Raw genomic sequence first — 27,361 nt, forward strand, 5'->3', positions numbered from 1 at the left:
CCGGAAGTAAGGAGACGGAGGAGAAGATTGTATACACGCGCACCCCAGCCATCGTTGCCACGCGAGGAGAAGGACGCGAGACTACAAGCAAGCACCGGCCGGAGGAAGGAGCGGACAACGGCGAGAGACAGGAAGGTAAGTCTCCAAGTGCGGAGGGGATATATGGTCACCGGCTCCAAAAAGCTCGAGCCATAATATCCCTCCCCACCAACATAGTGGTCACTCCGTGTAGCGGTGCTGGTGAACGCCTGGGACCAGACGTTCCGCCGACAGTCGCCATAGGAGTGCCTACTGGTCGAGATACACCCCTTACTTGCCGGTTAGTCCGTACTCCCTCCTCAAAGAAGTCTACCCCGGGCATCTCTGTACATAACACCAGGACTTAACATCAAGTATCAGCGGGACGCCACTGGTACCATCACCGTTCCACATACTGGATTTTTCCCCTACATTCTCCTTTCAATCACCCACCAGGACAATTCTCCTTGTGATCTATTCCAGAAATTGATATATACAGTTATTGACCTACCGGGGGTCTTTTCCATTCATGATCAGCAGATCCTGTAACCGATCTCCCTACATAATTGATCTTTATTCACGCCAATCAGAGGATTGGGAACTTTTACTATTTAATTCCTATGTACTATTTATACTGTGTGTTTCATACTTATTGAACCTATATGTTGATATATCCAATTATATTTGAGTTCACTTCTGTTTTATTTTTCAATTTCCATTAAATTATTTATCCATGTACCAGCATACTCAATGATTTTCTAGTAGTCCAACAGGTCAGTATCAGTTTATTATGGTAGGTTTTTCCTACAATCTTTGGTCACTGAACTATTCCATTAATACAGAGATCATTAATATGTGTAGTGTCATTTTGTCTAGATACTGACCCATAGTATCTATATCTATATATAAATACCCTCCACGTTCTATAACCACGTCTAGTTGAGCGCAGTTTATTTTTCATTTGAGGCTAAAGAATAGCACTGGATTGACCATTCCCAGGCCTCCCTCCCTCCTCGGTCTGTAGGTTACGACCCGCTTGATTAAATTCAGCCTGTTCCCCCAGAGGAGCTGGAAAAACAAAGCCAGAATCTTTGTCCACCTAGATTCTGGCAACAGACATACACTGCCAACATACAGAAAAGTAGGAATCAAGTAAGTCTTGATCAAATCAACCTTTTCCCTGAGAGAGAGCCTCCACCTCTTCCAGCTCTCAACCTTCGCAGCAGCCTCAACCAGCCTAAGATCCCAGTTTTTTGCGGCGTAATCACCAGGGCCAAATCTAATACCTAAAACTTTAATCTCCTGGCATGCCCGGGGGAGGCCATCCAGAAGGTCAAACTCCTGACCTTCCTCCCCCATCCAGAAAACTTCACTCTTGTCCTGATTAACCTCGGAGCCAGATGACACAGAATACTCCTGAATGATGGCCACCACGTTGTCCGCCTCCCTGGGGGAAGACAAGACAACTGTGACATCATTCACATAGGCCACCACTTTTAATGGCCAACCCAGGCACAGGTGCACCCCTCCAACTGTGCCACCATCAAGCCTCCTTACAAAAGGATCAATGGAGAACACGTATAAGAGGGGGCTCAGGGGACATCCCTGCCTGACACCCGAATCAACCAAAAAAGATGGACCTACCCAACCATTGACAAGAGGGAAGCTCTCAGCTTGCCTGTACAGGACTCTTAACCAATCCACCACCCTCACTGGGAGACCATACCGCTCTAGGAGAGCCCAAAGGTACTTATGATTGACCCTATCAAAAGCCTTAGCCTGATCAAAAGCCAGAAAATACTTTCCATCCTTATCAGCACGGCACCATTCCAGAGCCTCCCGGATGCCAAGGACAGCACTAAAGGTGCTACGTCCTTTCACGGTACAATGCTGAGATGAGGAAAGTAACAACCCGGAAAATTCCATCAGTCTATTGAATATGACCTTTGCCAGAATCTTACGATCCGTATTGAGAAGTGCGATGGGGCGCCAATTCTCAATATGGGATGGATCTTTCCCCTTAGACAACAATATCAAAGCAGAGAGTCTCATGGAAGGAGGGAGTAACCCCTGAGCCAGACATTCATTGAATACTTCCATGAGTCGAGGAGCCAAGATATCCGAAAAAACTTTATAAAATTCGGAGGTCAAGCCATCCGGACCCGGCGATTTTTTGGAGGCTAGACTATCAATGGCCACCCTCACCTCTTCCACATTAACATCACTGCCCAGAGAATCAAGCTGGTCACCAAGGCTTACCAGTCCTGGAGTCTCCCTCAGAAAGGAGTCCATCATCTCACTGGAAAGTGGCTGCTCAGACAAAAGGCAGGAGTAGAAAGACTGCACAACCCCCAGAATGCCCCCCCGATCCTCACGGAGGACACCCTGAACATCATACAGTCCCCTCACCTCCTTAGCAACAACCGAGTTAATACAATTCTGGAGTGGTACTTCCCGTAATCTCTCCGGTGAGTGGTACTTCCGGTGAGTGGTACTTCCCGTAATCTCTCTCCAGAACCAAGGAATCATACCGGCTGTATTGTAACTCCTTCATCCTTGCTTTCACCCGGGAGATTTCCCCACCATCTCCCTGCCCAGAAATTAGGAAATCCAATTTCTTTCTCAAGGCCTGGTAGATACGCTGATTTACCAAGTTACGTCTAGCTACGAGATTGCGGAAAAAGACCTGGGTCCTCTTCTTACATATCTCCCACCACTCGGACCTACTCCAGCCTGCCTCCAACAGCGACTCCTGACATTCAAAGAAGTCTCTAAAAGACTGTCTTACTCCCTCCTCCTCCAAGAGCTGAGAATTCAAGCGCCACAGGCCCCGCCCTTTCTGGAGGGACTCTGAAGCATTCAAGGAAACACACAGACAAACGTGATCAGAGAATTCTACTGGCCTCAACACAGGTGCCGAGGTTTTCAAACTCTCCTTAACAAAAAACCTATCTATCCTACTCCTACATCTACCTCTATAAAAAGTGAAACCTGTGAGGTCTGGTGAATGTTTAATATGCACATCCACCATCCCTGCCTGTCTAACTATGCTATTCAGAAAAACTGAATCATAGCCCAGGGTCGTCTTTGAGCCTCCCCTGTCCTTTGGTCTAGTGATGGTGTTAAAATCACCTCCAAAGATGACCTGCCGGGCTGAAAAAAGATACGGTTTAATCTCATTGAGAAGGCACTTCCTGTCCGACTTGGACTCTGGACCATAGATGTTAATTAAACGTAGGTCGTGCCCCCTCAAATTGACATCTAGAATCATACACCTGCCTACACGGACATCAATAACCTGCTGGACGGTTACCATGCCGGTAAAAAGGACGGCCAGCCCACCATACGGCTCAGCCGCAAGAGACCAATAAGAGGGACCGCGTCTCCACTCCGCCTTAGCCTTGTGAAGATCAGCAAGCCTACCTACCCTGGTCTCTTGCAAAAATTAAAAATCAACATCAAGCATGTCGAAAAAATCAAAGGCCAAGTAACGAGCACGTACAGACAAAATGGAGGCCACATTAATGGTGGCACCCTTGATGGACTGGGGAGCCATCCTTCAGGGCTCTAGTAGGCACCTTGTTACTGTTACAATCACTCAGTTATGTGCTCCTTACTTCTAAGCACACCCCTTCACCATCACCAGTCACAACAAACCCCACCCCAGGACCACCAACCTCCAACATAGGAAGGCCTGGAGAAGAAACTAGACAAATACTCCCATCCCCTAACACGGGAGGGATTGAGGTCACCACTGGCACAGAGACCTCCAAAGAAGCCACCCCTGATGGAGGGCCCAAATTTTGAACCGGGACAGAGGCGGAATCGGCCATGCTCACTCCGGGATCTGGCAAAATGTTAGCCAGCTGGTCTCCCCAACCAGAGAGGGTCCCCTGAACCCCCTCCGTCTGGGTGACCTCCCGGAGCACAGGTGCCCGAGACTCCACCAACCCAGGTCTCCGACCCTTATACCCACTTTCAACCAGAAAATTTTCCAACGCTACAGTCGAAACTCCTGCGTCATTCCTCAACCTCTTTTTCGATTTAAGCTGCACTTTCAGTTGACCAACAGATGGAGAGACAGCCCTAGCTTTCCCTTTCCTCCTCTTAGATACAAGGACTAATCCACCATCGTCCTGTGACATAACCTCCCCCACCTCTTCCTCCTCATCTTTCTCGTCAAAGGCAAAGAATCTGTTGCTTAATGATATGGACTGACCCCCTAAATTCTTCTTCTTCTCACTTGCCTTCCCTCCTTTACTACCTACTACCACAAAGGAGTCTGCACCACCCCCAGATACCTGCTCTAAACCCGTATCCTGGGACACCCCCCCACCAGATCCTAAATCAGACCCCTGAGGAACTATCTCGGACGCCCCTTCACCCAGGACCTCTCTTTCCACCCTGGCCGCCACTAGACTCATCTCCACATCACACTGCTTGTTATGGAAAGCCTCCGGACACCTGAAGTAAGGATGGCCTTCTACTCCACATAGATTGCACTTAATGGAGTTACACTCGCGTGCACTGTGCCCCTCCTTATCACAACGAGTGCACTTAGTTATAGGACAATCCCTGCTCACATGGCGGAAATCCCCACACTTGTGACACATGCGTGGTTGGCCAGGGTTAAAACATTGAATCCTGTCTGCACCAATATAGGCAGCAGACGGGAGAGGAGTACCCTGCTTCAATTTTACCACTGCCGTCCATGCCCCTCCCCACACCCCCAGTGTCCCTGGAGCCTTAACCAATGGTGTACTGAGCGAGTGCACAAATCTCTGTAACCAGAAAGAAATATCCGCTGGGTCCAGAGACTCGTTGCGAACTAAAACACTCACCCTCACTGTCTCCTTGCATGTGATCGCTAATGCCTTAAACTTAACCCAGATGTCCTGGGATTTTGCAGATCCCCATACTGACCAAAAACCCTGTAGCCCATTGTATGATACAAAGCTGACATCATATTCGGGAGAATTCACAGGATGTATGCAAGCATACAAATCGGTAGCAACGAATCCCAAACTAAAAAAGGACTTAAAAAAAACCTCCCTAGAAGGAGGGGGATCACTGCCGTGCCATTTCAACTGGACGGCATTCTTTCTTTTGGCACATGCATCCCCACCATCCCACCACCACCAGGGGCTCTACTTCCAACACCCGAGCATAAGACACACACCCCGGCCGCACAGGAGGCGGATCCACCACATGGGGGGCATCCCCAATGCCATTCGTTTGCCCTGGGGCAACATTATCAGACTCACAAGCAGTTTTCCTATTAGCAGCTGCTTGCCTGATGCTCCTATTTAATTTGTCTATCAAAGCATCAGCATGCAAACCGTCCCTGCTAGGCAATGACTTTTCCTTCCTAGCCTCTTTTGCTGCATGCTTCTGCCATGATTTAACTGCTTCTTCAGCAGCAGTAAGTTTTTTAACTGCTACCCTTTGATTTTCTGCAGAAGGAACTGGTTGATCCACACCGATTCCAGAAGAAATCGAGAATAACCTCTCAGCATCCTCCTGAACTTCTCTGCTTGAACCACAATCAGGCTCCTCCTCCAACGCCCGGATTTCATCCATAATAGGGTTAGCCTCTTCAGACCGCAGGGTTCAAACTGTCATCCAATGAAGCCCCACTCACAGGTTTCAACATCATATTCATTTTATTCTGCAAATCTGACAGGAAAAGCAGTTTTTCATCTAGCTCCAGCTCCAACTGCTCCAGCTCAGATTTTAGCTGTGGCCTCTGAAAGCCCTGTTACGCTTTTGTCTCTTAGCAGTTAGACATTTCCGCAACCTCAAAATTTATTTTTCAACTTTCCCTATCTCTGTAGAAAAGTCAACAGGGGTATCACACACCACTGCAGCTGCAGAAGCTTCTGCAGGGGTACATACAGTTTCCGGAACAGTGGAAATATCATCCGACCCCTGAACCTGCATATCCATAGGCAAAGTATCCCCAGCACCCACTTCCACTTCAGGCTGCAGCAACACAGACTCATTTATGCCTACTTCAGGTTTAACTGTACATACCAAATCAGTGATATACAGCAAATTTTCACTCTCACACAGAGAGACATTGGTCACAATTTCATTTTCACATGTCATAGTATTATGAGAACAGTCATCAATTATTCCCATATGCAAGTCTCCTGTTTCCATTGGAAAATCCTGCACAGCCGCAGGCTCCACACACCTTTCTGCAACCACCACACTGTCCTTAATGGCCGCATCAGGCAACCCCAATTTTCCAGGGGCAATAAATAAATGTCTATTTGGCATAATAGCAGAGGTAATGTGAGCACTTACACTACCTTCCACTTGCTGCATGCGTTCTCCTCTGACCACCGGCCACTGTCCTGCAGACATTCCACTCTCCACCTCGCATAGTGCTTCCAATAGATCCGCTGATGATATAATGTCACCTTTGCAGCAAACATCCCCATCGCCGCCGTCTCCCGATGATTCTGGGGGAAGGCCAGGGCCAGGCCCGGCAGGCAGGGGACTCTCCCGGGAATCAGCCCCAGGAGGCTCCATCATTGCTGGGGAAACACCCCCAGGACAGGCCCAGGCTTCGGCCTAGTCCTGGAACACTGGAGCTCAGCAAAACACAACCTATCACCGTGGCTGCTGTCACCAGACTTGCCCTCCAATGGGTCCTCGTTAAAGGATTTAAAGTGTACGCATCCCAATTACAGGGCCTCGGTCAATCTTACAAGCATCAAGAGGCAGCTGGGGCACCATGCAGCGTGGTAAAGAGGAAGGCCGGATGGATGGATGGAGGGAGCTCAGAGTTAGAGTAACGGCCTGGGCCCACTGGACCGAAGCGGGTGCGGGGCGGGGGAACAGACAGCATCCACCACTTCACATCACCCAACAACCCATTTGCTGGGTAACCAGAATTGCAGGCCATCACGGGGGGTGTTTTGTAAGACAGGCAGCGGTCAAAAAGTTGCCTCAGGCCTCCCGACACCATTCCCTGCCACCAGGGCGAGGCCAGGCCATCGGCCCCCAGGGGACTTCGCTGCCCCATCCCACCTCATCCAGTTCTACGCCTTAACCAAAAAAGATGTAGAGATGCAGAGCGCAGTGACCATCCAACGTGGTGCCCGGGAAAGGCGCACAGACAGCGCCCACCTCTTCCTCGCCTCACCCAACAACCCATTCGCTGGGTAACCAGAATTGCAGGCCGTCACGGGGGGTGTTTTGTAAGACAGGCAGCGGTCAAAAAGTCGCCTCAGGCCTCTCAACACCGTTCCCCGCCACCAGGGCAAGGCCGGGCCGTCGGCCCCCAGGGGACTCCGCTGCCCCATCCCACCGCATCCAGTTCTACGCCTGACCGGTTTCAACTTAACCAAAAAAGATTTAGAAATGCAGAGCGCAGTGACCATCCAACGTGGTGCCCGGGAAAGGGGGACAGATGGCGCCCACCTCTTCTCCACCTCACCCAACAACCCATTTGCTTGGAAACCGGAGATGCAAGCCTTCCCGGGGGGTGTGTTGCTAGACAGGCAGCGGTCATTAAGTCGCCTCAAGCCTCCCAACACCGTTCCCCGCCACCAGTGCGAGGCCGGGCCGTCGGCCCCCAGGGGACCCCGCTGCTCCATCCCACCGTAACCCGTTCTACATCTGACCGGTTTCAACTTGTCCCGGGGGGGTGAAAGGTTGTAGAAGTGTGGAGCGCATTCGTTCGCCCTCCGAACCCAGACCCAGGACTCACCCAGGCCCACTTGGTGCGCAGTTTCCGACCAGCTCCCTCCGAAAAAGGACTCCCTTCTCCTGCCGTTTCCATCTCAGCCGCCCTCGCTCATCTCCATGGCTCGGTATTGCTCGACCTCCTGCCACAGGGACTTGCCTCAGTCACTCACTCTCTGTTGCTTCAGGGGATGCCCCATCTCTCTGCGGGCCAGGGCATGACCCTCTGAATGCGGGCACTGTGCCATCAGGGTGACAGACAGTGCACCGGGCCCTTCTCTGGGAAAGGGTCTGGGTCACGGGCTACGCTCAAGCGGTTCCAGGGAAATCATGTGCTCTGCCAGGCCCCTCGGGTGAGCGCCTCGCATGGGAGCAAGGACACCTCCCCGGAATCCCCTGGCAGTGTCAGACACCTGAGGGTGGCTGACAGACGGAGCAGACCACAGCCGTCTAGAGTCGGATGGTGCCCACCTGTCCCCCCGGAGGGGTTCAGAGCACGAGGCAGACTCCTGGTGGACCGGACACCCTCACCAAGGAGGGGTGCCGGGCGCGCCATGGGCAGAGGGAGGGGCAGGTTTGCCCATGAGATGGCCAGGGTTCCAGCCGAGTGATCTCCCCTCCCAGCCGGGACGCAGGGTGCCTGATCGATCAGAAGGGTAACTCGGGTGAAACTTTGGGACAACTCGCGCTGTGCCCCATGGATCTCTTCCTGGCGCTCTCTCTCTCACCTCTTCGCCACCTATGAATCCGCCCAAGGAATTCCCCCAGACGTCACAGTGTTCCTACTGTGCGCCACCTTTTGCGGGGCACCAGCAGATTTTACCCAGGCTCCTGGAACTGGGTCCCGTCATCGGGCCCTTTTTCCCAACTTCATCGGGACTTCCAGAGGTTGCAGTTCCCCTGTCTGCCACCGGGTGGCAGTGCACCGCAGGGAAGGGAGAAGGGAAGGGTCATCCTTGTTCAGCCTGGCCGTGAGACCAACGGGGCTCCCACACTGGTGGAGGGGGGTCTCAACCCAGTCACCCTCTGGTTCCCTGCTCGGGCCAGCTCAGTCACAGTATCTCCATCATGCTCCTGGTAAAGGGAAGGAGAAGATTTGCCCTGATCAGCTCAGCCAGGAACCACGCATGCAAAGGGGCTCTCACCCCGGTCACCCTCTGGTTCCCTGCTCGGGCCAGCTTAGTCACAGTATCTCCCTCACGCTCCTGGTAAAGGGAGAGATTAGGTTCGCCCTGTTCAGCCCAGCCGGGAACCATGCATGCAGAGGGGCTCTCACCTCGGTCACCCTCTGGTTCCCTGCTCAGGGCAGCTCAGTCACAGTATCTCCCTCACACTCCTGGTAAAGGGAGGGAGAAAATTCACCCTGTTCAGCCCACGCAGGCTTCCATGATGGCAGAGGAGCCTCTCTGCCCTTTTACTCCTGGAGCCCTGCCCGGGCCACCTCAGTCACAGTACCTCCCTTGCACTCTTGGAGCCATGCCCTTTCAGCAGAATAAACCTGGGACGCAGAGTGCCCCATCAATCGGAAGGGTAACTCGGGTGAAACTTTGGGCCAACTCGCGCTGTGCCCCGCGAATCTCTTCCTGGCTCTCTCTTTCTCACCTCTTCACCACCTATGAATCCACCCGAGGAATTCCCCTGGATGTCACAGCGTTGCTGCTGCGTGCCACCTTTTGCGGGGCGCCAGCAGATTTTACCCAGGCTCCTGGAACTGGGTCACAACATAGGGCCCTTTTTTCCAACCTCATCGGGACTTCCAGAGGTTGCAGTTCCCCTGTCTGCCACCAGGTGGCAGTGCGCTGAAGGGAAGGGAGAATGGAAGGGTCATCTCACATTCAGCCTGGCCGCGAGACCAACGGGGCACCTGCACTGGTGGAGGGGGCTCTCACCCCGGTCACCCTCTGGTTCCCTGCTCGGGCCAGCTCAGTCACAGTATCTCCCTCGCGCTCCTGGTAAAGGGAGGGAGAAGATTCACCCTGTTCAGCCCAGTCAGGAACCACACATGCAGAGGAGCTCTCACCCCAGTCACCCTCTGGTTCCCTGCTCGGGCCTGCTCAAAGTATCTCCCTCACGCTCCTGATAAAGAGAGGGATTAGTTTCGCCCTGTTCAGCCCAGCCGGGAACCATGCATGCAGAGGGGCTCTCACCCTGGTCACCCTCTAGTTCCCTGCTCAGGCCAGCTCAGTCACAGTATCTCCCTTGCGCTCCTGGTAAAGGGAGGGAGAAGATTTGCCCTGTTCAGCCAAACCGGGAACCATGCATGCAGAGGGGCTCTCACCCTGGTCACCCTCTAGTTCCCTGCTCAGGCCAGCTCAGTCACAGTATCTTCCTTGCGCTCCTGGTAAAGGGAGGGAGAAGATTCGCCCTGTTCAGCCCAGCCAGGAACCATGCATGCAGAGGGGCTCTCACCCCGGTCACCCTCTGGTTCCCTGCTTGGGCCAGCTCAGTCACAGTATCTCCCTCATGCTCCTGGTAAAGGGAGGGATTAGGTTCATCCTGTTCAGCCCAGCCAGGAACCATGCATGCAGAGGGGCTCTCACCCCGGTCACCCTCTGGTTCCCTGCTTGGGCCAGCTCAGTCACAGTATCTCCCTCATGCTCCTGGTACAGGGAGAAGATTCGCCCTGTTCAGCCCACACAGGCTTCCATGATGGCAGAGGGGCCTCTCTGTCCTTTTACTCCTGGAGCCCTGCCCAGGCCACCTCAGTCACAGTACCTCCTTTGCACTATTGGAGCCATGCCCTTTCAGCAGAATCAACCTGGGACGCAGAGTGCCCCATCAATTGGAAGGGTAACTCGGGTGAAACTTTGGGCCAACTCGTGCTGTGCCCACGGATCTCTTCCTGGCTCTCTCTCTCTCTCACCACCTATGAATCCGCCTGAGGAATTCCCTCAGATATCACAGTGTTGCTGCTGCGCGCCACCTTTTGCAGGCCGCCAGCAGATTTTACCCAGGCTCCTGCAATTGGGTCCTGGCATCGGGCCCTTTTTCCCAACCTCATCGGGACTTCCGGAGGTTGCAGTTCCCCTGTCTGCCACAGGGTGGCAGTGCGCTGCAGGGAAGGGAGAAGGGAAGGGTCGTCCTCATTCAGCCTGGCCGCGAGACCAATGGGGCTCCCGCACTGGTGGAGGGGACTCTCACCCCGGTCACCCTCTGGTTCAATGCTCGGGCCAGCTCAGTCACAGTATCTCCCTCGCGCTCCTGGTTAAAGGAGAGAGAAGATTTGCCCTGTTCAGCCCACCCAGGAACCACGCATGCAAAGGGGCTCTCACCCCGGTCACCCTCTGGTTCCCTGCTCGGGCCAGCTCAGTCACAGTATCTCCCTTGCGCTCCTGGTAAGGGAGAGAGAAGATTCATCCTGTTCAGCCCACGCAGGCTTCCATGATGGCAGAGGGGCCTCTTTGCCCTTTTACACCTGGAGCCCTGCTCGAGCCACCTCAGTCACAGAACCTCCCTCACACTCCTGGTTCCCTCTCCAGGCCACCTCGCTCGCAGAGTCCCCATGGGTCTCATGGAGCCTGGCCTGGGCCTCCTCAGGTGGGAGAAGACCCCACCCCGGTGTTCTCTCTTACCCGCTCCTAACAATCCAGCAGAGGAATTCCGCCAAATGTCACGGCACTACCTTCAGCGGCGACTTCTCCATCTCTTCCCCGCGGCCTTGGAAGTGCCGGCCGGAAGCGGGCACCCTGATCCGACCTCTTTGGGGCCTCCGCAGAGGGGAGTCGGCCTCCCGGGGACTGCCACCCCGAGGCCTGAGGGGCCAATGGGTGGCTGGGGAGGGGGCAGAGGGGGGGGACGGGCCTGACCGGCAGCACCCCGAGAAAAATTTTTGGGAAAAAAATAAATAAAAAATAGCCACCCATGAAATAAAAACATTGGGAGAGTGCAAGGTGGGGAAACACCCCCCAGGCGCCCCCTCCCCCCTGGTGGACACGTGGCACCATTGCACCCAAAAAAAAATTGGGGGGAAAAAAATAGCCGCCCATAAAATTAAAACATGCGGAGACACGTCCCCGCCCTGGCGCCCCCGGTGCACACGTGGTGCCATTGCACCCCAATTTTTTTTTTTAAATAGCCACCCATGAAATTAAAACATGTGGAGAGCGTAAGGTGGGGACACGCCCCCCCGGTGGATGCAAAGCGACACTGCAGCAGCACCCCAGTAATTTTTTTTAAAGTCTCCCCGGGATGCCTCGCTGCTGCCACGGGGAGCCCAGTCGCCACTTACAGGTTGAAATCAGAATTGCAGCAGTGCTCAAAAGTTTTCTTTTTTTTTTTTTGTCTGTCAGAGATCTCTTAAACACACACCCTCAGTACGGCATGCACGCCAACACCCATAACACTCTTGGAAACGTGATTTTCAGGGTCATGCCCAATTGCTATGTGAGATAACAGGGACATGCCTCCTCTTTCGTCTCCAATGGTTTGACTCGCGGGGATTTCATTTTAGGTCCCCACTGTGCTAGATGTCCCACCGGTGTTGGTGTGCAGTCCACCCCAAGTCCCCAGAAAGATAGAATTGCAAGAGCACGTTACCTGCCTCTCCATTATACACACACGCATACTTGTATTTGTGAACTTTTCCGGACCCACGACTGGATCATCCATCGTGGGGACGCCTGCTTCCCATTGCCCAAACAGCTTGACCAGCAACCCGTGCATGCTGGCGAGTATCTATATCATATCACCCAGCGCGCATGTGCAGTATAGCTTGCTGACAGAAACTGGACACCATTATGCCTCACCGGGACCTAGTCAGTTTTTCCTAACCATGTGGGTACTCCCTATGCCTCACCGGGACCTAGTCAGGTATTCCTAACCATGTGGGTACGCCCTTTGCTATGACCACTTGATGGTTTCACCAAAGTAAATAAAAAAGACGCTTTGGTTGGACCAACAGAAATTTTATTCAGACTGTACACTTTTGCTTGATAGCAGTTATTCATTTTTTTATGTAGTACTTGACTGACAGCCAGTTCCTAGCCTTCAGAGCCTGCTCCTCAGCACCGAGGCAGGCGTCACAATCCTTTTTGCTGGGTACCTTGCAGGAGAGGATGAATCGCTTTAGGTGTCTCTCAACAGCTGCTACTTCTTTTCTGCTCCACGGTTTCTTTTTAGAACCCATGCAATCACCTATGCAAGAGAGGGAAGAGATTAGTCACCCAAAAACCCACCGCCAGCCCAAGCCACCCAATGGATTTGAAACAAACACCTTTAGTAGCCATGGGCGCATGCCTCTCCATCACTTTCATTGCACTGGCATCTCCCTCCTCCATGTGCACTGCTCCAGCTTCTCTCTGGCTCATCATCAGACTCAGCTAGCGGAATTGGTTCTGGAAATACAGAGATAAACCGAGATCCCCGGTCACAGTATCCCCCTTAGACTGTCAGCCCATGGAACAACCAGTCGGGTGAGGACACATGCTACTTACCGTTGGGAGCAATAGAGATCTCTTCCAGGCTTTGACCCTTAAAGTCAGCCAATCGACCTTGCTGGAGTACCATGAAGAGTTTGATAATTTTGGCCAATTGCAGGGTACCTTCAGGAAGGTGGTAGTAATGGTGGTGCACCCGGATATCGTGCCCTAGGAAATCGGCTAGCTGATCCATCTCCGTGTCCTGGAGTCCTACCCTGGCTGCATCGCTCCAAGAATCTCCCATGCTCTCCTGAAGGCCTGGCCGGGACACCTCGCTCGCAGAATCTCCCATGCTCTCCTGGAGCCCTGGCCTGGATGCCTTCCTCGCAGAATCTCCCATGCTCTCCTGGAGCCCTGGCCGGACTGCCCCACTCACAGAATCTCCCATGCTCTCCTGGAGCTTTGGCCGGGACGCTCTGCTCGCAGAATCTCCCATGCTCTCCTGGAGCCCTGGCCGAGATGCCTCACTCACAGAATCTCCCCTGCTCTCCTGGAGCCCTGGCCGGGCCGCCTCGCAGAATCTCCCATGCTCTCCTGGAGCTTTGGCCGGGATGCTTGACTCACAGAATCACCCTTGTTCTCCTGGAGCCCAGGCCGGGACGCCTCGCTCGCAGAATATCCCATGCTCTTCTGGAGCCCTGGCAGGGACGCCTCACTCGCAGAATCTCCCATGCTCTCCTGGAGTCCTGCCCTGGCTGCCTCGCTCCAAGAATCTCCCATGCTCTCCTGGAGCCCTGCCCGGGACGCCTTGCCCACAAAATCTCCCATGCTCTCCTGGAGACCTGGCTGAAACGCCTAGCTCACAAACTCTCCCATGCTCTTCTGGAGCCCTGGCCAGGACCCCTAGCTCACAGAATCTCCCATGCTCTCCTGGAGCCCTGGCGGGATGCCTCGCTCACAGAATCTCCCATGCTCTCCTGGAGCTTTGGCCGAGACACCTCGCTCGCAGAATCTCCCATGCTCCTGGAGCTTTGGATGAGATGCCCTGCTCGCCAAATCTCCCATGCTCTCCTGGAGCCCTTGCCAGGACACTTCGCTCGCAGAATTTCCCATGCTCTCCTGGAGCCCTGGCCAGGACGCCCTGCTCGCAAAATCCCAAATGCACTCCTGGAGCCCTGGCCAGGACGCCTCGATCACAGAATCTCCCATGCTCTCCTGCAGCCCTGACCGGGACGCCTTGCCCGCAAAATCTCCTATGCTCTCCTGGAGCCCTGGCCGGGACGCTAGCTCGCAAAATCTCCCATGCTCTCCTGGAGCCCAAGCCGGGACGCTTCACTCGCAGAATCTCCCATGCTCTCCTGGAGCCCGGGCCGGGATGCCTCGCTTGCAAAATCTCCTATGCTCTCCTGGAGCCCTGGCCGGGACGCTAGCTCGCAAAATCTCCCATGCTCTCCTGGAGCCCACGCCGGGACGCTTCACACGCAGAATCACCCGTGCTCTCCTGGAGCCCGGGCCGGGATGCCTCGCTTGCAGAATCTCCCATGCTCTCCTGGAGCCCTGGCAGGGACGCCTCACTTGCAAAATCTCCCATGCTCTCCTGGAGTCCTGTCCTGGCTGCCTCGCTCCAAGAATCTCCCATACTCTCCTGGAGCCCTGACTGGGACGCCTTTCCCACAAATTCTCCCATGCTCTCCTAGAGACCTGGCCGGGACGCCTAGCTCGCAAACTCTCCCATGCTCTCCTGGAGCTCTGGCCAGGACCCCTAGCTCGCAGAATCTCCCATGCTCTCCTGGAACCCTGGCGGGATGCCTCGCTCACAGAATATCCCATGCTCTCCTTGAGCCCTGGGCCAGGGTGCCTCGCTTGTGGAATCTCCCATGCTCTCCTGGAGCTTTGGTAGGGATGCCTCGCTTGCAGAATATCCCATGCTCTCCTGGAGACCTGGCCGGGTCACCTCGCTCGCAGAATCTCCCATTCTCTCCGGGAGCCCTGGCCGGGCTGCCTCACTCATAGAATATCCATGCTCTCCTGGAGCCCTGGCCGGGACACCTCATGCGGAGAATCTCCAATGCTCTCCTGGAGTCCTGCCCTGTCTGCCCCGCTCCAAGAATCTCCCATGCTCTCCTGGAGCCCTGACCGGGATGCCTTGCCCACAAAATCTCTAATGCTCTCCTGGAGCTTTGACTGGGACACCTCGCTCGCAGAATCTCCCATGCTCTCCTGGAGCTTTGGACAGGATGCACTGCTCGCCAAATCTCCCATGCTCTCCTGGAGCCCTGGCCAGAACGCTTCGCTCGCTGAATTTCCCATACTCTCCTGGAGCCCTGGCCAAGATGCCCTGCTCGCAAAATCCCAAATGCTCTCCTGTAGCCCTGGCCGGTAAGCCTCGATCACAGAATCTCCCATGCTCTCCTAGAGCTCTGGCCGGGATGCCTCGCTCACAGAATCTCCCATGCTCTCCTGGAGCCCTGCCCTGGCTGCCTCGCTCCAAGAATCTCCCATGCTCTCCTGAAGGCCTGGCCGGGACGCCTCACTCGCAGAATCTCCCATGCTCTCCTGGAGCCCTGGCGGGATGCCTCGCTTGCAGAATCTCCCATGCTCTACTTGAGCCCTGGGCGCCTCGCTCGCGGAATCTTCCACACTCTCCAGGAGCCCTGACCAGGACACCTTGCCCACAAAATCTCCTAAGCTCTCCTGGAGCCCTGTGGCCAGGATGCCTCGCTCACAAAATCTCCCATGCTCTCCTGGAGCCCTGACCAGGAAGCCTCGCTCGCAGAATCTCCCATGCTCTCCTGGAGCTTTGGCCGGGACACCTCGCTCTCTGAATCTCCCATGCTCTCTTGGAGCCCTGGACGATACGCCTCGCTCGCAGAATCTCCCATATTCTCCTGGAGCCCTGACCGGGAAGCCTTGCTCGCAGAATCTCCCATGCTCTCCTGGAGCTTTGGCCGGGACACCTTGCTCACAGAATCTCCCATGCTCTCCTGGAGCTTTGTGCGGGACACCTCGCTCGCAGAATCTCCCATGCTCTCCTGGAGCTTTGGCCAGGACACCTCGCTTGCAGAATCTACAATGCTCTCCTGGAGATTTGGCCGGGACGCCCCGCTCGCCAAATCTCCCATTCTCTCCTGGAGCCCTGGCCGGACGCCTCACTCACAGAATATCCCATGCTCTCCTTGAGCCCTGGGCCAGGGTGCCTCGCTTGTGGAATCTCCCATGCTCTCCTGGAGCTTTGGTAGGGATGCCTCGCTCGCAGAATATCCCATGCTCTCCTGGAGCCCTGGCCGGGTCACCTCGCTCACAGAATCTCCCATTCTCTCCGGGAGCCCTGGCCGGGCTGCCTCACTCATAGAATATCCATGCTCTCCTGGAGCCCTGGCCGGGACACCTCACGCGGAGAATCTCCAATGCTCTCCTGGAGTCCTGCCCTGTCTGCCCCGCTCCAAGAATCTCCCATGCTCTCCTGGAGCCCTGACCGGGATGCCTTGCCCACAAAATCTCTAATGCTCTCCTGGAGCTTTGACTGGGACACCTCGCTCGCAGAATCTCCCATGCTCTCCTGGAGCTTTGGACAGGATGCACTGCTCGCCAAATCTCCCATGCTCTCCTGGAGCCCTGGCCAGAACGCTTCGCTCGCTGAATTTCCCATACTCTCCTGGAGCCCTGGCCAAGATGCCCTGCTCGCAAAATCCCAAATGCTCTCCTGTAGCCCTGGCCGGGAAGCCTCGATCACAGAATCTCCCATGCTCTCCTAGAGCTCTGGCCGGGACACCTCGCTCGCAGAATCTCCCATGCTCTCCTGGAGCCCTGCCCTGGCTGCCTCGCTCCAAGAATCTCCCATGCTCTCCTGAAGGCCTGGCCGGGACGCCTCGCTCGCAGAATCTCCCATGCTCTCCTGGAGCCCTGGCGGGATGCCTCGCTTGCAGAATCTCCCATGCTCTACTTGAGCCCTGGGCGCCTCGCTCGCGGAATCTTCCACACTCTCCAGGAGCCCTGACCAGGACACCTTGCCCACAATATCTCCCAATCTCTCCTGGAGCCCTGTGGCCAGGATGCCTCGCTCACAAAATCTCCCATGCTCTCCTGGAGCCCTGACCAGGAAGCCTCGCTCGCAGAATCTCCCATGCTCTCCTGGAGCTTTGGCCGGGACACCTCGCTCTCAGAATCTCCCATGCTCTCTTGGAGCCCTGGACGATACGCCTCGCTCGCAGAATCTTTCATATTCTCCTGGAGCCCTGACCGGGAAGCCTTGCTCGCAGAATCTCCCATGCTCTCCTGGAGCTTTGGCAGGGACACCTTGCTCACAGAATCTCCCATGCTCTCCTGGAGCTTTGTGCGGGACACCTCGCTCACAGAATCTCCCATGCTCTCCTGGAGCTTTGGCCAGGACACATCGCTTGCAGAATCTACAATGCTCTCCTGGAGATTTGGCCGGGACGCCCCGCTCGCCAAATCTCCCATTCTCTCCTGGAGCCCTGGCCGGACGCCTCGATCACAGAATCTCCCATGCTCTCCTACAGCCCTGACCGGGACACCTTGCCCACAAAATCTCCTATGCTCTCCTGGAGCCCTGGCCGGGACGAATAACTCACAAATTCTCCCATGCTCTCCTGGAGCCCTAGCCGGGACGCTTCACTTGCAGAATCTCCAATGCTCTCCTGGAGCCCTGACAGGGACGCCTCACTAGCAGAATCTCTCATGCTCTCCTGGAGCCCTGAATGATGCCGCGCTCACAAAATCTCCCATGCTATCCTGGAGCCCTGGTCGGGATGCCTCGCTCGCTAATCCTCCATGCTTTCCTGGAGCCCTGGCTGGGAAGCCTCGCTCGCAGAATCTCCCATGCTCTCCTGGAGCTCTGGCTGGGATGCCTCGTCCCCACAGATTTCTTCCTGGCTCTCTCTCTCTTGCCTCTTCGCCATCTTGTGAATCCACTCGAGGAATTCCCCAGGACATCACAGCATCACTGCTGTACGCCAGCTTTTGGAGGGCCCTGGTGGATTTTACCCGGCCTCCTGGAACTGGGTCCCGGCATCGGGCCCTTTTTCAAAACCTCATCGGGACTTCCGGAGGTTGCAGTTCCCCTGTCTGCCACTGGGTGGCAGTACTCCGCAGGGAAGGGACGCCTCCCTCACAGAATCTCCCATGCTCTCCTTGAGCCATGGCTGGGCCACCGCGCTCGCAGAATCTCCCATGCTCTCCTGAAGCCCTGGCCGGGACGCCTCGCTCGCAGAAGCTCCCATGCTCTCCTGGAGCCCTGGCCAGGACGCCTCCCTCGCACAATCTCTCCTGGAGCCCTGGTCGGGCTGCCCCACTCAGAATCTCCCATGCTCTCCTGGAGCTTTGGCCAGGATGCCTTGCTCGCAGAATCTCCCATGCTCTCCTGGAGCCCTGGCCGGGATGCCTCCCCCGCAGAATCTCCCATGCTCTCCTGGAGTCCTGTCCTGGCTGCCCCGCTCATAGAATCTCCAGTGCTCTCCTGGAGCTTCGTCCGGGACGCTCTGCTCGCAGAATCTCCTATGCTCTCCTGGAGCTTTGGCCAGGACGCTTCGCTCGCAGAATCTCCCATGCTCTCCTGGAGCCCTAGCCAGGACGCCTTGCCCGCAAAATCTCCTATGCTCTCCTGGAGCCCTGGCCGGGACGCGTAGCTCGCAAAATCTCCCATGCTCTCCTGGAGCCCTAGCCGGTATGCTTCACTCGCAGAATCTCTCATGATCTCCAGGATCTTTAGCCGTGATGCCCTGCTGGCAGAATCTCCCATGCTCTCCTGGAGCCCTGGCCGGCACGTGTCACTCGCAGAATACCGCATGCTCTCCTGGAGCCCTGAATGTTGCCTCGCTCACAAAATCTCCCATGCTATCCTGGAGCCCTGGCCTGGACGCCTCGCTCGCAGAATCCTCCATGCTCTACTGGAGCCCTGGCCGGTAAGCTTCGCTCGCAGAATCTCCCATGCTCTCCTGGAGCCCTGGCCGGGACATCTCACTCTCAGAATCTCCCATGCTCTCCTGCAGCCCTGGCCGGACTGCCTCGCTCACAGAATCTCCCATGGTCTCCTGTAGCTTTGGCTGGGATGCCCTGCTCGCAGAATCTCCCATGCTCTCCTGGAGCCCTGTCCGAGACGCCTCAGTCGCAGAATCTCCCATGCTCTCCTGGAGCCCTGGCCGGAAAGCTTCGCTTGCAGAATCTCCCATGCTCTCCTGGAGCCCTGGCCGGGACGCCCTGCTCGCAAAAACTCAAATGCTTTCCAGAAGCCCTGGCCGGGACGCCTCGCTCGGAGAATCTCCCATGCTCTCCTGGAGCCATAGCCGGGACTCCTCGCTCGCAGAATCTCACATGCTCTCCTGGAGCCCTGGCCGGGAAGCCCTGCTCGCAGAATCTCCCATGCTCTGCTGGAGCCTTGGCCGGGACCCATCACTTGCAGAATATCCCACGCTCTCCTGGAGCTTTGGCCGGGACACCTCGCTCGAAGAATCTGCTATGCTCTCTTTGAGCTGTGGCCGGGACGCCCTGCTAGCCAAAACTCCCATGCTCTCCTGGAGCCCTGGCCAGGACGCTTCGCTCGCAGAATCTCCCATGCTCTCCTGGAGCCCTGGCGGGGTGCCTCGCTCACAGAATCTCCCATGCTCTCCTGGAGCTTTGGCCGAGACACATAGCTCGCAGAATCTCCCATGCTCCTGGAGCTTTGGACGAGATGCCCTGCTCGCCAAATCTCCCATGCTCTCCTGCAGCCCTTGCCAGGACACTTCGCTCGCAGAATTTCCCATGCTCTCCTGGAGCCCAGGCCAGGACACCCTGCTCGCAAAATCCCAAATGCTCTCCTGGAGTCCTGGCCAGGACGCCTCGATCACAGAATCTCCCATGCTCTCCTGCAGCCCTGATCGGGACGCCTTGCCCGCAAAATCTCCTATGCTTTCCTGGAGCCCTGGCCAGGGCGCCTAGCTCGCAAAATCTCCCATGCTCTCCTGGAGCCCAAGCCGGGATGCTTCACTCGCAGAATCTCCCATGCTCTCCTGGAGCCCTGACAGGGACGCCTCACTCGCAGAATCTCTCATGCTCTCCTGGAGCCCTGAATGATGCCTCGCTCACAAAATCTCCCATGCTATCCTGGAGCCCTGGCTGGGACACCTCGCTCGCAGACTCCTCCATGCTCTCCTGGAGCCCTGCCCTGGCTGCCTCGCTCCAAGAATCTCCCATGCTCTCCTGAAGGCCTGGCCGGGACGCCTCGCTCGCAGAATCTCCCATGCTCTCCTGGAGCCCTGACGGGATGCCTCGCTCGCAGAATCTCTTATGCTCTCCTAGAGCTTAGGCCGGGATGCCTCGCTCGCAGAATCTCCAATGCTCTCCTGGAGCCCTGCCCTGGCTGCCTCACTCCAAGAATCTCCCATGCTCTCCTGAAGGCCTGGCCGGGACCCCTCACTTGCAGAATCTCCCAAGCTCTCCTGGAGCCCTGGCCGGGACGTGTCACTCGCAGAATACCGCATGCTCTCCTGGAGCCCTGAATGTTGCCTCGCTCACAAAATCTCCCATGCTATCCTAGAGCCCTGGCCTGGATGCCTCGCTCGCAGAATCCTCCATCCTCTCCTAAAGCCCTGGCCGGGAAGCTTCGCTCGCAGAATCTCCCATGCTCTCCTGGAGCCCTGGCTGGGATGCCCTGCTCGCAAAAACTCAAATGCTCTCCTGGAGCCCTGGCAGGGACGCCTCGCTCGCAGAATCTCCCATGCTCTCCCGGAGCCCTGGCCAGGACGTCTCACTCTCAGAATCTCCCATGCTCTCCTGGAGCCCTGGCCGGACTGCCTCACTCACAGAATCTCCCATGGTCTCCTGTAGCTTTTGCTCGGATGCCCTGCTCGCAGAATCTCCCATGCTCTCCTGGAGCCCTGGCCGAGACGCCTCACTCACAGAATCTCCCATGCTCTCCTGGAGCCCTGGCCGGAAAGCTTCGCTTGCAGAATCTCCCATGCTCTCCTGGAGCCCTGGCCGGGACGCCCTGCTCGCAAAAACTTAAATGCTTTCCAGAAGCCCTGGACGGGACGCCTTGCTCAGAGAATCTCCCATGCTCTCCTGGAGCCATAGCCGGGACTCCTCGCTCGCAGAATCTCACATGCTCTCCTGGAGCCCTGGCCGGGAAGTCTCGCTCTCAGAATCTCCCATACTCTCCTGGAGCCCTGGCCGGGCTGCCTCACTCACAGAATCTCCCATTGTCTCCTGGAGCTTTGGCCGGGATGCCCTGCTCGCAGAATCTCCCATGCTCTGCTGGAGCCTTGGCCAGGACGCTTCGCTCGCAGAATATACCATGCTCTCCTGGAGCCCTGGCGGGATGCCTCGCTCACAGAATCTCCCATGCTCTCCTGGAGCTTTGGCCGAGACACATAGCTCACAGAATCTCCCATGCTCCTGGAGCTTTGGACGAGATGCCCTGCTCGCCAAATCTCCCATGCTCTCCTGCAGCCCTTGCCAGGACACTTCGCTCGCAGAATTTCCCATGCTCTCCTGGAGCCCTGGCCAGGACGCCCTGCTCGCAAAATCCTAAATGCTCTCCTGGAGCCCTGGCCAGGATGCCTCGATCACAGAATCTCCCATGCTCTCCTGCAGCCCTGACCGGGATGCCTAGCTCGCAAAATCTCACATGCTCTCCTGGAGCCCAAGCCGGGACGCTTCACTTGCAGAATCTCTCATGCTCTCCTGGAGCCCGGACAGGGACGCCTCACTCGCAGAATCTTTCATGCTCTCCTGGAGCCCTGAATGATGCCTCGCTCACAAAATCTCCCATGCTATCCTGGAGCCCTGGCCGGGACACCTTGCTCGCAGACTCCTCCATGCTCTCCTGGAGCCCTGCCCTGGCTGCCTCGCTCCAAGAATCTCCCATGCTCTCCTGAAGGCCTAGCCGGGATGCCTCGCTCGCAGAATCTCCCATGCTCTCCTGGAGCCCTGGTGGGATGCCTCGCTCGCAGAATCTCCCATGCTCTCCTAGAGCTTAGGCCGGGACACCTCGCTCGCAGAATCTCCCATGCTCTCCTGGAGCCCTGCCCTGGCTGCCTCGCTCCAAGAATCTCCCATGCTCTCCAGAAGGCCTGGCCGGGACGCCTCACTCGCAGAATGTCCCATGCTCTCCTGGAGCCCTGGCGGGATGCCTCGCTCACAGAATCTCCCATGCTCTCCTGGAGCCCTGGCCGGGCCGCCTCGCAGAATCTCTCATGCCCTCCTGGAGCTTTGGCCGGGACGCTTCACATTCGGAATCTCTCATGCTCTCCTGGAGCCCTGACCAGGAAGCCTCGCTCGCAGAATCTCCCATGCTCTCCTGGAGCCCTGCCCTGGCTGCCTCGCTCCAAGAATCTCCCATGCTCTCCAGAAGGCCAGGCCGGGACGCCTCACTCGCAGAATGTCCCATGCTCTCCTGGAGCCCTGGCGGGATGCCATGCTCACAGAATCTCCCATGCTCTCCTGGAGCTTTGGCCGGGACACCTCGCTCTCAGAATCTCTCATGCTCTCTTGGAGCCCTGGCCATTACGCCTCGCTCGCAGAATCTCCCATGCTCTCCTGGAGCCCTGACCGGGAAGACTTGCTCGCAGAATCTCCCATGCTCTCCTGGAGCTTTGGCCGGGACACCTTGCTCACAGATTCTCCCATGCTCTCCTGGAGCTTTGTGCGGGACACCTCGCTCGCAGAATCTCCCATGCTCTCCTGGAGCTTTGGCCAGGACACCTCGCTTGCAGAATCTCCAATGCTCTCCTGGAGATTTGGCCGGGACGCCCCGCTCGCCAAATCTCCCATTCTCTCCTGGAGCCCTGGGCGGGACGCCTCGATCACAGAATCTCCTAAGCTCTCCTGCAGCCCTGACGAGGACACCTTGCCCACAAAATCTCCTATGCTCTCCTGGAGCCCTGGCCGGGACGCCTAACTCGCAAAATCTCCCATGCTCTCCTGGAGCCCTAGCCGGGACGCTTCACTCGCAGAATCTCCAATGCTCTCCAGGAGCCCTGACAGGGACACCTCACTCGCAGAATCTCTCATGCTCTCCTGGAGCCCTGAATGATGCCATGCTCACAAAATCTCCCATGCTATCCTGGAGCCCTGGCCGGGACGCCTCGCTCGCTAATCCTCCATGCTTTCCTGGAGCCCTGGCTGGGAAGCCTCGCTCGCAGAATCTCCCATGCTCTCCTGGAGCCCTGGCTGGGATGCCTCGTCCCCACAGATTTCTTCCTGGCTCTCTCTCTCTTGCCTCTTCGCCATCTTGTGAATCCACTCGAGGAATTCCCCTGGATGTCACAGCATCACTGCTGCACGCCAGCTTTTGGAGGGCCCTGGTGGATTTTAGCCGGCCTCCTGGAACTGGGTCCCGGCATCGGGCCCTTTTTCAAAACCTCATCGGGACTTCCGGAGGTTGCAGTTCCCCTGTCTGCCACCGGGTGGCAGTGCTCCGCAGGGAAGGGATGCCTCCCTCACAGAATCTCCCATGCTCTCCTTGAGCCGTGGCCGGGGCACCGCGCTCGCAGAATCTCCCATGCTCTCCTGAAGCCCTGGCCGGGACGCCTCACTCGCAGAATCTCCCATGCTCTCCTGGAGCCCTGGCCAGGATGCCTGCCTCGCAGAATCTGTCCTGGAGCCCTGGTCGGGCTGCCCCACTCAGAATCTCCCATGCTCTCCTGGAGCTTTGGCCAGGATGCCTCGCTCGCAGAATCTCCCATGCTCTCCTGGAGCCCTGGCCGGGATGCCTCCCCCGCAGAATCTCCCATGCTCTCCTGGAGTCCTGTCCTGGCTGCCCCGCTCATAGAATCTCCAGTGCTCTCCTGGGGCTTCGGCCGGGACGCTCTGCTCGCAGAATCTCCCATACTCTCCTGGAGCCCAGGCCGGAACGCTTCACTCACAAAATCTGCATGCTATCCTGGAGCCCTGGCCTGGACGCCTCGCTCGCAGAATCCTCCATGCTCTCCTAGAGCCATGGCCGGGAAGATTCGCTCGCAGAATCTCCCATGCTCTCCTGGAGCCCTGGCTGGGATACCCTGCTCGCAAAAACTCAAATGCTCTCCTGGAGACCTGGCAGGGACGCCTCGATCGGAGAATCTCCCATGCTCTCCTGGAGCCCTGGCCGGGACGTCTCACTCTCAGAATCTCACATGCTCTCCTGGAGCCCTGGCCGGACTGCCTCGCTCACAGAATCTCCCATGGTTTCCTGTAGCTTTGGCTGGGATGCCCTGCTCGCAGAATCTCCCATGCTCTCCTGGACCCCTGGCCGAGCCGCCTCACTCGCAGAATCTCCCATGCTCTCCTGGAGCCCTGGCGGGAAAGCTTCGCTTGCAGAATCTCACATGCTCTCCTGGAGCCCTGGCCGGGACGCCCTGCTCGCAAAAACTCAAATGCTTTCCAGAAGCCCTGGCCAGGACGCCTCGCTCGGAGAATCTCGCATGCTCTCCTGGAGCCATAGCCGGGACTCCTCGCTCGCAGAATCTCACATGCTCTCCTGGAGCCCTGGCCGGGAAGTCTCGCTCTCAGAATCTCCCATACTCTCCTGGAGCCCTGGCCGGGCTGCCTCACTCACAGAATCTCCCATGGTCTCCTGGAGCTTTGGCCAGGATGCCCTGCTCGCAGAACCTCCCATGCTCTGCTGGAGCCTTGGCCGGGACCCATCGCTTGCAGAATATCCCACGCTCTCCTGGAGCCCTGAAAGAGATGCCTCACTCGCAGAATCTCTCATGGTCTCCTGGAGCCCTGAATGATGCCTCACTCACAAAATCTCCCATGCTATCCTGGAGCCCTGGCCGGGACACCTCGCTCGCAGACTCCTCCATGCTCTCCTGGAGCCCTGCCCTGGCTGCCTCGCACCAAGAATCTCCCATGCTCTCCTGAAGGCCTGGCCGGGACACCTCACTCGCAGAATCTCCCATGCTCTCCTGGAGCCCTGGCAGGATGCCTCGCTCGCAGAATCTCCCATGCTCTCCTAGAGCTTAGGCCGGGACACCTCGCTCGCAGAATCTCCCAAGCTCTCCTGGAGCCCTGCCCTGGCTGCCTCGCTCCAAGAATCTCCCATGCTCTCCTGAAGGCCAGGCCGGGACGCCTCGCTCGCAGATTGTCCCATGCTCTCCTGGAGCCCTGGCGGGATGCCTCGCTCACAGAGTCTCCCATTCTCTCCTAGAGCCCTGGCCGGGCCGCCTCGCAGAATCTCCCATGCCCTCCTGGAGCTTTGGTCGGGACGCCTCACTCGCAAAATCTCCCATGCTCTCCTGGAGTCCTGTCCTGGCTGCCTCGCTCCAAGAATCTCCCATGCTCTCCTGGAGCCCTGACTGGGACGCCTTGCCCACAAATTCTCCCATGCTCTCCAGGAGCCCTGGCCAGGACCCCTAGCTCGCAGAATCTCCCATGCTCTCCTGGAGCCCTGGCAGGATGCCTCACTCACAGAATCTCCCATGCTCTCCTTGAGCCCTGGGCCAGGGTACCTCACTTGTGGAATCTCCCATGCTCTCCTGGAGCTTTGGTAGGGATGCCTCGCTTGCAGAATATCCCATGCTCTCCTGGAGCCCTGGCCAGGTCACCTCGCTCGCAGAATCTCCCATTCTCTCCTGGAGCCCTGGCCGGGCTGCCTCACTCACAGAATCTCCATGCTCTCCTGGAGCCCTGGCCGGGACACCTCACTCGGAGAATCTCCAATGCTCTCCTGGTGTCCTGCCCGGTCTGCCTCGCTCCAAGAATCTCCCATGCTCTCCTGGAGCCCTGACCGGGACGGCTTGCCCACAAAATCTCTCATGCTCTCCTGGAGCTTTGATTGGGACACCTCGCTCGTAAAATCTCCCAAGCTCTCCTGGAGCTTTGGACAGGATGCACTGCTCGCCAAATCTCCCATGCTCTCCTGGAGCCCTGGCCAGGACACTTCCCTCGCTGAATTTCCCATGCTCTCATGGAGCCCTGGCCAGGATACCCTGCTCGCAAAATCTCAAATGCACTCCTGTAGCCCTGGCCGGGATGCCTCGATCACAGAATCTCCCATGCTCTCCTAGAGCTCTGGCCGGGACGCCTCACTCGCAGAATCTCCCATGCTCTCCTGGAGCCCTGCCCTGGCTGCCTCGCTCCAAGAATCTCCCATGCTCTCTTGAAGGCCTGGCCAGGACGCCTCGCTCGCAGAATCTCCCATGCTCTCCTGGAGCCCTGGCGGGATGCCTCGCTTGCATAATCTTCCATACTCTCCAGGAGCCCTGACCAGGACACCTTGCCCACAAAATCTCCCAAGCTCTCCTGGAGCCCTGTGGCCGGGACGCCTCGCTCACAAAATCTCCCATGCTCTCCTGGAGCCCTGGCTGGGAGGCCCTGCTCGCAAAAACTCAAATGCTCTCCTGGAGCTCTGGCAGGGACGCCTCGCTCGGAGAATCTCCCATTCTCTCCTGGAGCCCTGGCCGGGACGTCTCTCTCTCAGAATTTCCCATGCTCTCCTGGAGCCCTGGCCGGACTGCCTCGCTCACAGAATCTCCCATGGTCTCCTGTAGCTTTGGCTTGGATGCCCTGCTCGCAGAATCTCCCATGCTCTCCTGGAGCCCTGGCCGAGACGCCTCACTCGCAGAATCTCCCATGCTCTCCTTGAGCCCTGGCCGGAAAGCTTCGCTTGCAGAATCTCCCATGCTCTCCTGGAGCCCTGGCCGGGACGCCCAGCTCACAAAAACTCAAATGCTTTCCAGAAGCCCTGGCCGGGACGCCTCGCTCGGAGAATCTCCCATGCTCTCCTGGAGCCATAGCCGGGACTCCTCGCTCGCAGAATCTCACATGCTCTCCTGGAGCCCTGGCCGGGAAGTCTCGCTCTCAGAATCTCCCATACTCTCCTGGAGCCCTGGCCGGGCTGTCTCACTCACAGAATCTCCCATGGTCTCCTGGAGCTTTGGCCGGGATGCCCTGCTCACAGAATCTCCCATGCTCTGCTGGAGCCTTGGCCAGGACCCATCGCTTACAGAATATCCCACGCTCTCCTGGAGCTTTGGCCGGGACACCTCGCTCGAAGAATCTGCTATGTTCTCTTGGAGCTGTGATCCGGGACGCCCTGCTAGCCAAAACTCCCATGCTCTCCTGGAGCCCTGGCCAGGACGCTTCGCTCGCAGAATCTCCCATGCTCTCCAGGAGCCCTGGCGGGATGCCTCGCTCACACAATCTCCCATGCTCTCCTGGAGCTTTGGCTGTGACACATAGCTCGCAGAATCTCCCATGCTCCCGGAGCTTTGGACGAGAAGCCCTGCTCGCCAAATCTCCCATGCTCTCCTGCAGCCCTTGCCAGGACACTTCGCTCGCAGAATTTCCCATGCTCTCCTGGAGCCCTGGCC

Source organism: Taudactylus pleione, unplaced genomic scaffold (assembly GCF_031769625.1).
Source record: "Taudactylus pleione unplaced genomic scaffold, aTauple2 ptg000296l, whole genome shotgun sequence".
In the NCBI taxonomy this organism is placed as follows: Eukaryota; Metazoa; Chordata; class Amphibia; order Anura; family Myobatrachidae; genus Taudactylus; species Taudactylus pleione.